Here is a 14,461-nt window from a genome sequence, read left to right as displayed (position 1 = left end):
TCAATGCCCAGAAGTCCGTGGCATTTCTATACACTAACAATGAGACTGAAGAAAGAGAAATTAATGAGTCAATCCCATTTACAATTGCACCCAAAAGCATAAGATACCTAGGAATAAACCTAACCAAAGAGGTAAAGGACCTATACCCTAAAAACTACAGAACACTTGTGAAAGAAATTGAGGAAGACACAAAGAGATGGAAAAATATTCCATGCTCATGGATTGGAAGAATTAATATAGTGAAAATGTCAATGTTACCTAGGGCAATTTACACGTTTAATGCAATCCCTATCAAAATACCATGGACTTTCTTCACAGAGTTAGAACAAATTATTTTAAGATTTGTGTGGAATCAGAAAAGACCCCGAATAGCCAGGGGAATATTCGAAAAGAAAACCATAGCTGGGGGCATCACAATGCCAGATTTCAGGTTGTACTAGAAAGCTGTGGTCATCAAGACAGTGTGGTACTGGCACAAAAACAGACACAGAGATCAATGGAACAGAATAGAGAACCCAGAAGTGGACCCTGAACTTTATGGTCAACTAATATTCGATAAAGGAGGAAAGACTATCCATTGGAAGAAAGACAGTCTCTTCAATAAATGGTGTTGGGAAAATTGGACATCCACATGCAGAAGAATGAAACTAGACCACTCTCTTACACCATATACAAAGATAAACTCAAAATGGATGAAAGATCTAAATGTGAGACATATAATGGCTATTGTAAATTGTAAATAATGCTACAGTAAACATAAGGGTACAAATATCTTTTTGAATTAATGTTTTCATTTTCTTTGGATAAGTACCCAATAGTGGAATTACTGGATGGTTTGGTATTTCTCTTTTCAATTTTCTCAGGAACTTACATACTATTTTCCACAATGGCTGCACCAGCTTGCATTTCACCAAAAGTGCATGAAAGTTCCTATTTCTTCACATCCTAACCAACACTTGTTATACTTTGTGCTTGTGATTTTAGCCTTTCTGACAGGTGTGAAGTGATCTCATTGTTTTGATTTGTACTTCCCTGATGATTAGTAATGTTGAGCACCTTTTCATGTGTTTGTTTCCCATCTATTTCCCATAATGTCTATTTATGTCCTCTGTCAATTTTTAATCAGATTATTTGATTTTTGTGGTGTTGAGTTGTATAAGTTCTTTACATATTTTGGATATTAACCCCTTATCAGATATATTACTTGCAAATATCTTCTCCCATTCATTAGGTTGTCTTTTCTGTTTTTTTTTAAGACTTTATTTACTTATTTGCAAGAGACACAGAGAGAGGCAGAGACAGGCAGAGGAAGAAGCAGGCTCCCTGCGGGGAGCCTGGTGCAGAACTTGATCCCAGGACCCCAGAATCACGACCTGAGCTGAAAGTAGATGCTCAACTACTGAGCCACCCAGGTGTCCCGGATTGTCTTTTTGTTTTGTTGATGGTTTCCTTCGCTGTGCAAAAGCTTTTCATTTTGGTGTAGTCCCAATAATTTATTTTAGATAGGTTGATAATATCATGTCATCTTCTTTTGTTTGCCTTGTCTTAGGAGACCTATCTACAAAAATGTCGCTAGGGCTGTTGGCAAAGAAATTACCACCTATGTTTTCTTATAGGATTTTTATGGTTTCAAGTCTCATGTTTAGGTCTTTAATCCACTTTCAGTTTATTTTTGTGTATGGTGTAAGAAAGTGGTCTAGTTTCATTCTTTTGCATGTAACTATCCAGTTTTTCCAACACCATTTGTTGAAGAGATTATCTTTTTCCCATTGCATATTTTTGCCTTGTTATAGGTTAATTGACCATAAAAGTGTGGGTTTATTTCTGGACGCTGTTCTGTTCCATTGATCTAGGTGTCTGTTTTTGTGCCAGTACCATACTGCTTTGATTACTATGGTTTTGTAGTATATCTTGAATGCTGGGGCTGTAATACTTCCAGTTTTGTTCTTCTTTTTATTTTTTATTATTTTTAAAAGATTTTATTTATTCATTGAGAGAGAGAGAACAAGAGTGCCAGGGAGCAGAGGCAGAAAGAATCTCAAGCAGACTCTGTGCTGAGCACGGGGCTGGATGCAGGGCTTGATCTCACAACCCTGAGATCCTGACCTGAGCCAAAACTAAGAGTTGGTCCCTTAACTGACTGAGCCACCCACGTGCCCCCTGGTTCTTTTTTAAGATTGCTTTGACTATTCAGAGTCTTTTGTAGTTCCATATAAATTTTAGTATTATTCTAGTTCTGTGGAAAATACGGTTGGTATTTTGATAGGAATGGCATTGCATGGGTAGGTTGCTTTGGGTTCTATAGATTTTTAACGATATTTGTTCTTACAATCCATGAGCATGGAATGTCTTTCCATTTCTTTATGCCATCTTCAATTTCTTTGATCAGTGTTTTATAGTTTTTAGAGTACAGGTCTTTCATCTCTTTGTTTAGGTTTATTCCTAGGTATCTTATTATTTTGGGTGTAATTGTAACTGGTATTGTCTCCTTAATTTCTCTTTTTGCTGCTTCATTATTAGTGTCTAGAGATGAAATAGATTTCTGTATATTAATTTTGTATCCTGTGACTTTACTTAATTCCTTTTTCACTTCTAGTAGTTTTTTGGTGGTATCTTTTTTATGCATATAGTTTCATGTCATATGGAAATAGAAGAAGTTGTATTTCTTCCTTACCAATTTTGATTCCTTTTATTTCTTTTTCTTGTCTAGTTGCTGTATCTGGAACTTCCAGTACTATATTCAATAAAAGTGGAAAGAATGGACATCCTGTTCCTGATCTTAGAGGAAAAACTCTCAGTTTTTCACCCTCAGTTGACTATAAATCTTTCATGTATTGCCTTTATCATGTTGAGGTATGTTCCCACTAAACCTACTTTGTTGAGACCTTTTTTTAAATCATGAATGGACGTTGTATTTCATGAAATGCTTTTTTTTCTGCATCTATTGAAATGTTCATATGGTTTGTATCCTTTCTCTTGCTAATATATCAAGTTGATTGCTTTGCAAATATTGAAACATCTTGCATATTGGAATAAATCTCACTTGATTGTGATAAATGAGTTTTTAGTGTATTGTTGGATTTGGTTCACTGATATTTTTTTAAAGATTTTATTTATTCATTCATGAGAGACAGGGAGAGAGAGGGAGGGAGGGAGGAAGGGAGAGAGAGAGAGAGAGGGAGAGAGAGAGAGAGAGAGAGAGAGAGAGAGAGAGAGAGATATGCAGAGACACAGGCAGAGGGAGAAGCAGGCTCCATGCAGGGAGCCCGACGTGGGACTCGATCCGAAGACTCCAGAATCACACCCCAAGCAGAAGGCAGACACCCGACCGATAAGCCACCCAGGCATCCCTATTGCTTGGAATGATTTGAGGAGAATAAATATTAAGTCTTCTTGAAATGCTTAGTAGAATTCACCCATGAATCCATCTTGTTCTGGACTTCAGTATGTTGGGAGTTTTTTTTATTATTATTACTGATTCCATTTAACTGCCAGTAATCAGTCTGTTCAAGTTTTCTATTTCTTCTTGATTCAGTTTTGAAAGGTTATATGTTTCTAGAAGTTTTATTTTTCTTGTCCTATTTATTGGTATATAATTTTTCATAATATTCTCTTATAATCCTTTGTATTTCTGAGATATTGGTAGTTACTTCACCTTCTTCATTTCTGATTTTATTTATTCTAATCGTCCCTATTTTCCAAAAAAAACCAGGATTTATTTAGATAAAGGTTTATCAATTTTGTTGATCTTTTCAAATAACCAGCTCCTGGTTTCATTGATCTGTTCTATATTTTTTTTGGCCTCTATTTCATTTATATCTGCTCTGATCTTTAATATTTCCTTCCTTCTACTAGCTTTGAGCTTTGTTTATTCTTCTTCTTCTAGCTTCTTTAAGTGTAAGGTAGTGAGATTTTTCTTGCTTCTGGACATTGGCCTGATTGCTGTAATCTTCCCTCTTAGCACAGCTTTTGCTGTATCCCAAAGATTTTGGACTGTCATGTTTTCATTTTCATTTTTCAACATATATTTTTTCATGTCCTGTTTGATTTCTTGGTTGAGCCATTTATTGTTTAGTACAATGTTATTTAGCTTCCATTTATTTGTGTTATTTCCAGATTTTTTCTTACGACTGATTTCTTGTTTCTTTTTTTTAATAAATTAATTTTTATTGGTGTTCAATTTACGAACATACAGAATAACACCCAGTGCTCATCCCGTGAAGTGTACCCCTCAGTGCCCGTCACCCATTCCCCCCCACCCCCCGCCCACCTCCCCTTCCACCACACCTAGTTCATTTCCCAGAGTTAGGAGTCTTTATGGTCTGTCTCCCTTCCTGATATTTCCCACACATTTCTTCTCCCCTCCTTTATATTCCCTTTCACTATTATTTATATTCCCCAAATGAATGAGAACATACACTGTTTGTCCTTCTTCGATTGACTTAGTTCACTCAGCATAATACCCTCCAGTTCCATCCATGTTGAAGCAAATGGTGGGTATTTGTCGTTTCTAATGGCTGAGGAATATTCCATTGTATACATTGACAACATCTTCTTTATCCATTCATCTTTGGATGGACACCGAGGCTCCTTCCATAGTTGGGCTATTGTGGACATTGCTGCTATAAATATCGGGGTGCAGGTGTCCCGGTGTTTCATTGCATCTGAATCTTTGGGGTAAATCCCCAGCAGTGCAATTGCTGGGTCGTAGGGCAGGTCTATTTTTAACTCTTTGAGGAACCTCCACACAGTTTTCCAGAGTGGCTGCACCAGTTCACATTCCCACCAAGAGTGTAAGAGGGTTCCCTTTTCTCCGCATCCTCTCCAACATTTGTTGTTTCCTGCATTGTTAATTTTCCCCATTCTCACTGGTATGAGGTGGTATCTCATTGTGGTTTTGATTTGTATTTCCCTGATGGCAAGTGATGCAGAGCATTTTCTCATGTGCATGTTGGCCATGGCCATGTCTTCCTCTGTGAGATTTCTCTTCATGTCTTTTGCCCATTTCATGATTGGATTGTTTGTTTCTTTGGTGTTGAGTTTAGTAACTTCTTTATATATTTTGGAAACTAGCCCTTTATCTGATATGTCATTTGCAAATATCCTCTCCCATTCTGGAGGTTGTCTTTTAGTTTTGTTGACTGTATCCTTTGCTGTGCAAAAGCTTCTTATCTTGATGAGGTCCCAATAGTTCATTTTTGCTTTTGTTTCTTTTGCCTTCGTGGATGTATTTTGCAAGAAATTACTGTAGCCAAGTTCAAAAAGGGTGTTGCCTGGGTTCTCCTCTAGGATTTTTTTTTAATTATTTATTTTTGATAGTCATACAGAGAGAGAGAGAGAGGCAGAGACACAGGCAGAGGGAGAAGCAGGCTCCATGCACCGGGAGCCCGACGTGGGATTCGATCCCGGGTCTCCAGGATCGCGCCCTGGGCCAAAGGCAGGCGCCAAACCGCTGCACCACCCAGGGATCCCTCCTCTAGGATTTTGATGGAATCTTGACTCACATTTAGATCTTCATCCATTTTGAGTTTATCTTTGTGTATGGTGAAAGAGAGTGGTCCAGTTTCATTCTTCTGCATGTGGATGTCCAATTTTCCCAGCACCATTTACTGAAGAGACTTTCTTCCAGTGGATAGTCTTTCCTCCTCTATGGAATATTAGTTGACCATACAGTTCAGGGTCCACTTCTGGGTTCTCTATTCTGTTCCATTGATCTATGTGTCTGGTGTTGTGCCAGGACCACACTGTCTTGATGACCATAGCTTTGTAGTACAACCTGAAATCTGGCATTGTGATGCCCCCAGCTATGGTTTTCTTTTCGAATATTCCCCTGGCTATTCGGGGTCTTTTCTGATTCCACACAAATCTTAAAATAATTTGTTCTAACTCTGTGAAGAAAGTCCATGGTATTTTGATAGGGATTGCATTAAACGTGTAAATTGCCCTAGGTAACATTGACATTTTCACTATATTAATTCTTCCAATCCATGAGCATGGAATATTTTTCCATCTCTTTGTGTCTTCCTCCATTTCTTTAAGAAGTGTTCTATAGTTTTTAGGGTATAGATCCTTTACCTCTTTGGTTAGGTTTATTCCTAGGTATCTTATGCCTTTGGGTGCAATTGTAAATGGGAATGACTCCTTAATTTCTCTTTCTTCAGTCTCATTTAGTGTATAGAAATGCCATTGATTTCGGGGCATTGATTTTGTATCCTGCCACGCTACCAAATTGCTGTATGAGTTCTAGCAATCTTGGGGTGGAGGCTTTTGGGTTTTCTATGTAGAGTATCATGTCATCGGCGAAGAGGGAGAGTTTGACCTCTTCGTTGCCAATTTGAATGCCTTTAATGTCTTTTTGTTGTCTGATGGCTGAGGCGAGGACTTCCAGTACTATGTTGAATAGCAGTGGTGAGAGTGGACATCCTGTCTTGTTCCTGATCTTAGGGGAAAGGCTCCCAGTGCTTCCCCATTGAGAATGATATTTGCTGTGGGCTTTTCGTAGATGGCTTTTAAGATGTCGAGGAAAGTTCCCTCTATCACAACACTCTAAAGTGTTTTGATCAGGAATGGATGCCGTATTTTGTCAAATGCTTTCTCTGCATCTAATGAGAGGATCATACGGTTCTTGGTTTTTCTCTTGCTGATATGATGAATCACATTGATTGTTTTATGAGCGGTGAACCAGCCTTGTGTCCCGGGGAAAAATCCTACTTGGTCATGGTGAATAATTTTCTTAATGTGTTGTTGGATCCTATGGCTAGTATCTTGTTGAGAATTTTTTCATCCATGTTCATCAGGGATATTGGTCTGTAATTCTCCTTTTTGGTGGGGTCTTTGTCTGGTTTTGGAATTAAGGTGATGCTGGCCTCATAGGACGAGTTTTGAAGTACTCCATCTCTTTCTATCTTTCCAAACAGCTTTAGTAGAATAGGTATGGTTTCTTCTTTAAACGTTTGATAGAATTCCCCTGGGAAGCCATCTGGCCCCGGACTCTTGTGTCTTGGGAGGTTTTTGATGACTGCTTCAATTTCCTCCCTGGTTATTGGCCTGTTCAGGTTTTCGATTTCTTCCTGCTCCAGTTTTGGTAGTCTGTGGCTTTCCAGGAATGCGTCCATTTCTTCTAGATTGCCTAATTTATTGGCATATAGCTGTTCATAATATGTTTTTAAAATCGTTTGTATTTCCTTGGTGTTGGTAGTGATCTCTCCTTTCTCATTCATGATTTTATTAATTTGAGTCTTCTCTCTCTTCTTTTTAATAAGGTTGGCTAATGGTTTATCTATCTTATTAATTCTTTCAAAGAACCAACTCCTGGTTCTGTTGATCTGTTCCACAGTTCTTTTGGTCTCGATATCATTGAGTTCTGCTCGAATTTAATTAACTCTCTTCTTCTGCTGGGTGTGGGGTCCATTTGCTATTTTTTCTCTAGCTCCTTTATGTGTAAGGTTAGCTTTTGTACTTGAGTTCTTTCCAGTTTTTGAATGGATGCTTGTATTGCGATGTATTTCCCCCTCAGGACTGCTTTTGCTGCATCCCAAAGATTTTGAATGGTTGTATCTTCATTCTCATTAGTTTCCATGAATCTTTTTAATTCTTCCTTAATTTCCTGGTTGACCCTTTCATCTTTTAGCAGGATGGTCCTTAACCTCCACATGTTTGAGGTCCTTCCAAACTTTGTTGTGATTTAGTTCTAATTTTAAGGCATTGTGATCTGAGAATATAAAGGGGACTATCCCGATCTTTTGGTATCGGTTCCGACCCGATTTGTGACCCAGTATGTGGTCTATTCTGGAGACAGTTCCATGTGCACTTGAGAAGAATGTGTATTCAGTTGAGTTTGGATGTAAAGTTCTGTAGATATCTGTGAAATCCATCTGGTCCAGTGTATCATTTAAAGCTCTTGTTTCTTTGGAGATGTTGTGCTTAGAAAACCTATCGAGGGTAGAAAGAGCTAGATTGAAGTCACCAAGTATAAGTGTGTTATTATCTAAGTATTTATTCACTTTGGTTATTAATTGGTTTAAATATTTGGCAGCTCCCACATTCGGGGCATATATATTGAGGATTGTTACGTCCTCTTGTTGGATAGATCCTTTGAGTATGAGATAGTGTCCGTCTTCATCTCTCACTACAGTCTTCGGGGTAAATTTTAGTTTATCTGATATAAGGATGGCTACCCCTGCTTTCTTTTGAGGACCATTTGAATGGTAAATGGTTCTCCAACCTTTTATTTTCAGGTTGTAGTAGGTGTCCTTCTGTCTAAAATGAGTCTCTTGTAGACAGCAAATAGATGGGTCCTGCTTTTTTATCCAGTCTGAAACCCTGCGCCTTTTGATGGGGTCATTAAGCCCGTTCATGTTCAGAGTTACTACTGACAGATATGAGTTTAGTGTCATCATGATACCTATTCAGTCCTTGTTTTTGTGGATTGTTCCACTGAACTTCTTCTTAAAGGGGAATTTGAAGAGTCCCCCTTAAAATTTCTTGCAGAGCTGGTTTGGAGGTCACATATTCTTTCAGTTCCTGCCTGTCTTGGAAGCTCTTTATCTCTCCTTCCATTTTGAATGAAAGCCTTGCTGGATAAAGTATTCTTGGTTGCATGTTCTTCTCATTTAGGACCCTGAATATATCCTGCCAGCCCTTTCTGGCCTGCCAGGTCTCTGTGGAGAGGTCTGCTGATACCCTAATATTCCTCCCCATAAATTCAGGGACAGTTTTTCTCTTGTTGCTTTAAGGATCTTCTCCTTATCTTTGGAATTTGCAAGCTTCACTATTAAATGTCGAGGTGTTGAACGGTTTTTATTGATTTTAGGGGGGGATCTCTCTATTTCCTGGATCTGAATGCCTGTTTCCCTTCCCAGTTTAGGAAAGTTTTCAACTAGGATTTGTTCAAATACATATTCTAGCCCTCTGGCCCTTTCTGCGCCCTCAGGATCCCCAATTAAACGTAGGTTCTTCTTCCTCAGACTGTCGTTTATTTCATCTGTCTTCATGGTCTTTTAATTGTCTGTCTCTTTTTTCCTCAGTTTCCCTCTTTGCCATCAACTTGTCTTCTATGTCACTCACTCGTTCTTCCACCTCGTTAAGCCTCGTCGTTAGGACTTCTAGTTTGGATTGCATCTCATTTTATTGATTTTGAATTTCTGCCTGATTGGATCTAAATTCTGCAGTAATGAAGTCTCTTGAGTCCTTTATGCTTCTTTCTAGAGCCACCAGTAGCTGTATAATAGTGCTTCTGAATTGGCTTTCTGACATTGAATTGTAGTCCAGATTTTGTAACTCTGTGGGAGAGAGGAGTGTTTGTGATTCTTTCTTTTGAGGTGAGGTTTTCCTTCTAGTCATTTTGCTCAGTGCAGAGTGGCCAAAAACAAGTTGTATTGGGAAAAGGAGAAAAAGAGAGAGAGAGAAGGAAAGAAAGGAGAAAAAGAAAAAAGAGAAAGAAGAAAAAGAGAAAGAAAAAGAAAGAAAGGTGAAAAAAAGGGGGGTGGCGGAAGCAATCAGAAATCAACAAGAAAGAAAAAAAACACAAAACAAAACAAAACAAAACAAAAAAAACCACGGGGGAGTATCTTCTGATTCTGTATACTTTAAGTCCCTTGACTTCCCCTGGAACTTGTCCGTCTAGCTGGTCTTCTGGGGGAGGGGCCTGCTGTGCTGATTCTCAGGTGTTAGCACGTGGGGGAGCTGCTCTGCCCCTGCCTGGTGCAGGGCTCAGTGGGGGTTGTTCACCCCGTGAGGCCCCGGGAGGAACAACCGCAGCGGCGGGGCCAGCTCTGCAGCCCTGGAGTCAGCTCCCGCAGTAGCTCCGGGGCTCTCCGTCTGCAGGGCCTGGAGGCTCCAGGGCGCGGCCACTGATGTGCTCAGCTCGGGGCAGGAGCGTCTTTGCTGTCCTGGGCCCTCCCGGCCTCTGCCTGTCCTGGGGGGAGGCTGGATCCTGGGCTGTGTCCCAGCGCCCTGTGCTCCGGGGCCTGCACTGTTGGATTCGTGCTCCCGCCCCGCAGCCCCCTCTGTGGAGCCGCCGCCTGAGCCCCTGGGAGCTGCTCCGGGTCCCGCCGTGCACGCTGCAGCCCTTAGGGAGCTCGGCGCACTCTCCCGGGGCGCAGGTGCCTATTAGTGTCCCCAGGAGCCCGAGGGCATCCCCGCCCTCCTGGGTCCTGCTCTAACTCCCTGCAAGGCCTTTCCGCCCGGGAAGGTTGGTGCAGCTCCTGCTTCTCCGGGACGGGGCTCTCCTGTCCTGGGGACACTCGCCCCGGCCTCAGCCCGGCTCCTCTCGGGGCCCCTCCCCCTGGATGCCTTTTGTTTCTTTATTTCTTTTTCCCGGTCTTCCTACCTTGATAGAAGCGTGAACTCTTCTCACTGTAGCGTTCCAGCTGGTCTCTCTTTAAATCTCAGGCCGAATTCGTAGATTTTCAGGATGATTTGAAGGTTATCTAGGTAATTTGGTGGGGACAGGTGATTTGGGGACCCTACTCTTCAGCCATCTTGCCCCTCCTCCTGATTTCTTGTTTCATACTGTGGTTGGAAAAGGTGCATGAAATCATTTCAATCTTTCTGAATTTGTTGAGACTCATTTTGTGGCCTAACATGATCCATTCTGGAGGATATTTCATCTGCACTTTAAAAGGATGTGTATTCCACTATTTTGGATGGAATGTTCTGAATGTATCTGTAAGATCCATCTAGTCCCATGTGTCATTCAAAGCCACTCTTTCCTTGTTGATTTTCTGTCTGGATTATCTATCCTTTGATGTAACTGGGCTATTAAAGTCCCCTATTATTATTCTATTACTATAACTTTCTTCCTTTATGTCTGTCAATAGTTGCTTATTATAGTATTTATTTTATTTATTTTTTTTTAATTTTTTTTTATTTATTTATTTATGAAAGCCACAGAGAGAGAGAGAGAGAGGCAGAGACACAGGCGGAGGGAGAAGCAGGCTCCATGCACCGGGAGCTCGACGTGGGATTCGATCCCGGGTCTCCAGGATCGCGCCCTGAGCCAAAGGCAGGCACCAAACCGCTGCGCCACCCAGGGATCCCTATAGTATTTATTTTAAACTCTATTTTGTCCAATAGAGATATTGCTGCCCCAGCTTTTTTGCTTCCATCTACATAATAAATATTTTTTCATCCCCTCACTTTCAATCTGCAAGTGTCTTTATGTCTGAAGTGACATAAAGAATGCCTGAATGACTGTCTTTTCTAAACAGCATATAGTTGGATCTTGCTTTTTTATCCATTCAATCATCCTATATCTTTTGATTGGATAATTTAGTCATTTACATTCAAACTAATTATTAATCAGGATGTACATATTGCAATTTTGTTACTTGTTGTGTGGTTGTTTTGTAGTTCTTCTCTGTTCCTTTCTTCACTTGGTATCTTACCTTGTGGTTTGATGGCTTACTTTGTGATATGCTTGGATTTCTTTCTTTTTATTTTTTGCATATATATTGTAGAGTTTTGACTTGTGCCTACCATTAGGTTGATATAAAACAACCTATATCTATAGCAGCGTACGTTACGTTGATGGTCACTTAAGTTTGAGCCCATTCTAAAAGCACTAAATTTTTACTTCCCCTTGCCACATTTTATGTATATGATGTCATTGTTTATATTTTTTTAGTTTGTAAATCCCTCAACTGACTTTTATAGATATAATTGATTTTACTGCTTTTGTGCTTTAACCTTCATACTGGTTTTATTTTATTTTTTTAAAGATTTTTATTTATTTATTTATTTATTCATGAGAGACACAGAGAGAGAGACACAGGCAGAGACATAGGCAGAGGGAGAAGCAGGTTTCCAGCAGGGAGCCCAACTTGGGGCTCAATCCCGGGACTCCAGGTTCATGCCCTGGGCCGAAGGCGGGCACTAAACCGCTAAGCCACCCGGGCTGCCCTAACTGGTTTTAAAAAGTGATTACTCGGCCATTAGAAATGACAAATACCCACCATTTGCTTCAACATGGATGGAACTGCGTCATAACTGAGTTATGCTGAGTGAAATGAGTCAATCGGAGAAGGACAAACATTATATGTTCTCATTCATTTGGGGAATATAAATAATAGTGAAAAGGAATATAAGGGAAGGGAGAAGAAATGGGTAGGAAATATCAGAAAGGGAGACAGAACATGAAGACTCCTAACTCTGGGAAACGAACTAGGGGTGGTGGAAGGGGAGGAGGGCGGGGGGTGGGGGTGAATGGATGACGGGCACTGAGGGGGGCACTTGACGGGATGAGCACTGGGTGTTATTCTGTATGTTGGCAAATTGAACACCAATAAAAAATAAATTTATTATTAAAAAATAAAAAATAAATAATAAAAAGTGATTAATCTAGTAGTTTTATTACATGTTTGCATTTACCTGTGAAAATTTTCCTTTCCTAATTTTCTCACTCCTGATTATAGCCTTTTCTTTCCATTCAAATAATTCCTTTTACCAATACTTCTAAGGCTGGTTTAGTGGTGATGAACTCTTTTAACTCCTATTTGTATGAGAAACTCTTTATCATTCCTTCTATTCTGAATGACAGACTTGGTGGATAAAATACTCTTCATTGCAGGTTTTTCTCCTTTCAGTACTTTGAATATATCATGCCACTCTCATCTGGCCTGCAAATTTTCTGCTGAAAAATCAACTGATAGCTTTATGGGGTTTCCTCTTGTATGTAACTATATTCCTTTCTCTTGATGCCTTTTAAATTCTCTCTTTATCACTACTTTTTACCATTTTAATTATGTGTCTTAGTGTGGGCACTCCTTGGGTTGATTTTGTTGGGGGCTGTCTGTGCTTCCTGGATCTGGATGTCCATTTCCTTCTCCAGCTTAGAGACGTTTCCAGCTATTTCTTCGAATAAGTTTTCTGCCCCCCTTTTGTCTCTCTTCTCCTTCTGGAGAAGACATATCCTTGTAATGTGGATGCAGTATGCTTGATGATGTCACTGATTTTCCTTACCTAGTCTCATTGTTTATTCTTTTTTCTTTTTCCTGTTCAGATTGGTTGCTTTCCATTCTTTGGCTTCCAACTTACTGATCTGTTCTTCTGCTTCTTCTAATCTACTACTGTTCTGTTATGTATTTTTAATTTCATCTATTGAGCTTTCATCTCTGGTTCATTTTTTATATTTTCTCTCTCCTTGTTGAAGATCTCACTAGATCCTCCACTGTTGTCTCAGGTCCAGTATCTTTATGACCATTACTTTGAATTCTTTATCAGGCATATTGCTTATTTCCATTTCACCTAGCTCTTTTGCTGTGATTTTGTCCTGTTCTTTCATTTGGGACATATTCCACTGTCTCCTCATTTTGTATAAGTCTCTGTATTTGTTTCTGTGTATTAGAAGAGTTAAGTATGTCTCCTGTTCTTAAAAGTAGTGCCCTTACTAGATGTTATACGCAACTGATGAATTATTGAAAACTACCTCTGAAACTAATGATATGTTGGCTAATTGAATTTAAGTTTTTAAAAAAGTAGTGCCCCTATTAAGAGGTCCTATAGTGCCTGATAGTGCAATGTCCCCCATTCACCAGAACCAGGCACTTCAGGAGTGTCTCCTATGCGTGTTGTGTGCACCCTACTATTGTGGCTGAGGCACATTTGCCTTCAGTCCAGGTAGCTAGTGTCCCGCATTGATTTTGTGGGCAGGGTTTGATCCCTGTGCTGTGAAGGGGCCTGTCTAGAGCTGCCTTGGGCTTGTAGTTGGGTCAGACCAGATACCTGTTTTCAGCCCATTTGCCAGGGCTGTAGTCACATCTAACTGTAGGGCACTCTCCCAGTGCTGTCACCTGAGAGGCTTTCATTGGTGAGTGGGGTTGGCAATCAAATCAGATACCTGCCCCCAGCTCACTGGTGGTTCTGCAGTCAAACCGACATGTGTGGTTATCTTCCCCTCTCTCCAGGGCAGGAATCACTTTGGAGTGAGTGGCACCAGTCCCTTCTAGGGCTGCTTGCAGGATGTGACATGACAGGAGCTTTGGAGGGAATCCTGCTAAGTGGGGTATATTGGATGAAGCGGGTTCTTAGGGGATCTCAGGGGCAGAGCCCCCAATGTTAGCAAGATAGGCGGAGGGTGTTCAGGATAGTTGTCTCAAGTGCCAGCTGTCTAAGCTAGTGAAGGAGGAAGAAATGGCATCCACCAGCTCTTTTGTTATTGGAGAAGCCTTTTGAAGATTCTTGCCCCTTCAGTGCATGTTCTGAGATTAGCAAATAAATCTCCTTCCCATATACCCTGGACACTTTTCAAATTGCTGTTTCTATGCAGCAGAGTGTTATGCTGTCTTTTTAAGGTCAGGAACTCTGGCTCTCCCAGAGCCAAGCCTGCTGATTTTTAAAGTACCCAAAGTTAAGCCCCACTGATTTTCAAAAGCAAATGTTATGGGGATTTGTCTTCCTGGTGTAGGTCGCCCCATACCTGGGGTGTCTGCTGTGGGATCTGTTCTCCCTTCTCCTGTACTCG

Source organism: Vulpes lagopus, chromosome X (genome assembly GCF_018345385.1).
Source record: "Vulpes lagopus strain Blue_001 chromosome X, ASM1834538v1, whole genome shotgun sequence".
Classification (NCBI taxonomy): Eukaryota; Metazoa; Chordata; class Mammalia; order Carnivora; family Canidae; genus Vulpes; species Vulpes lagopus.
This window is presented reverse-complemented; position numbering follows the sequence as displayed.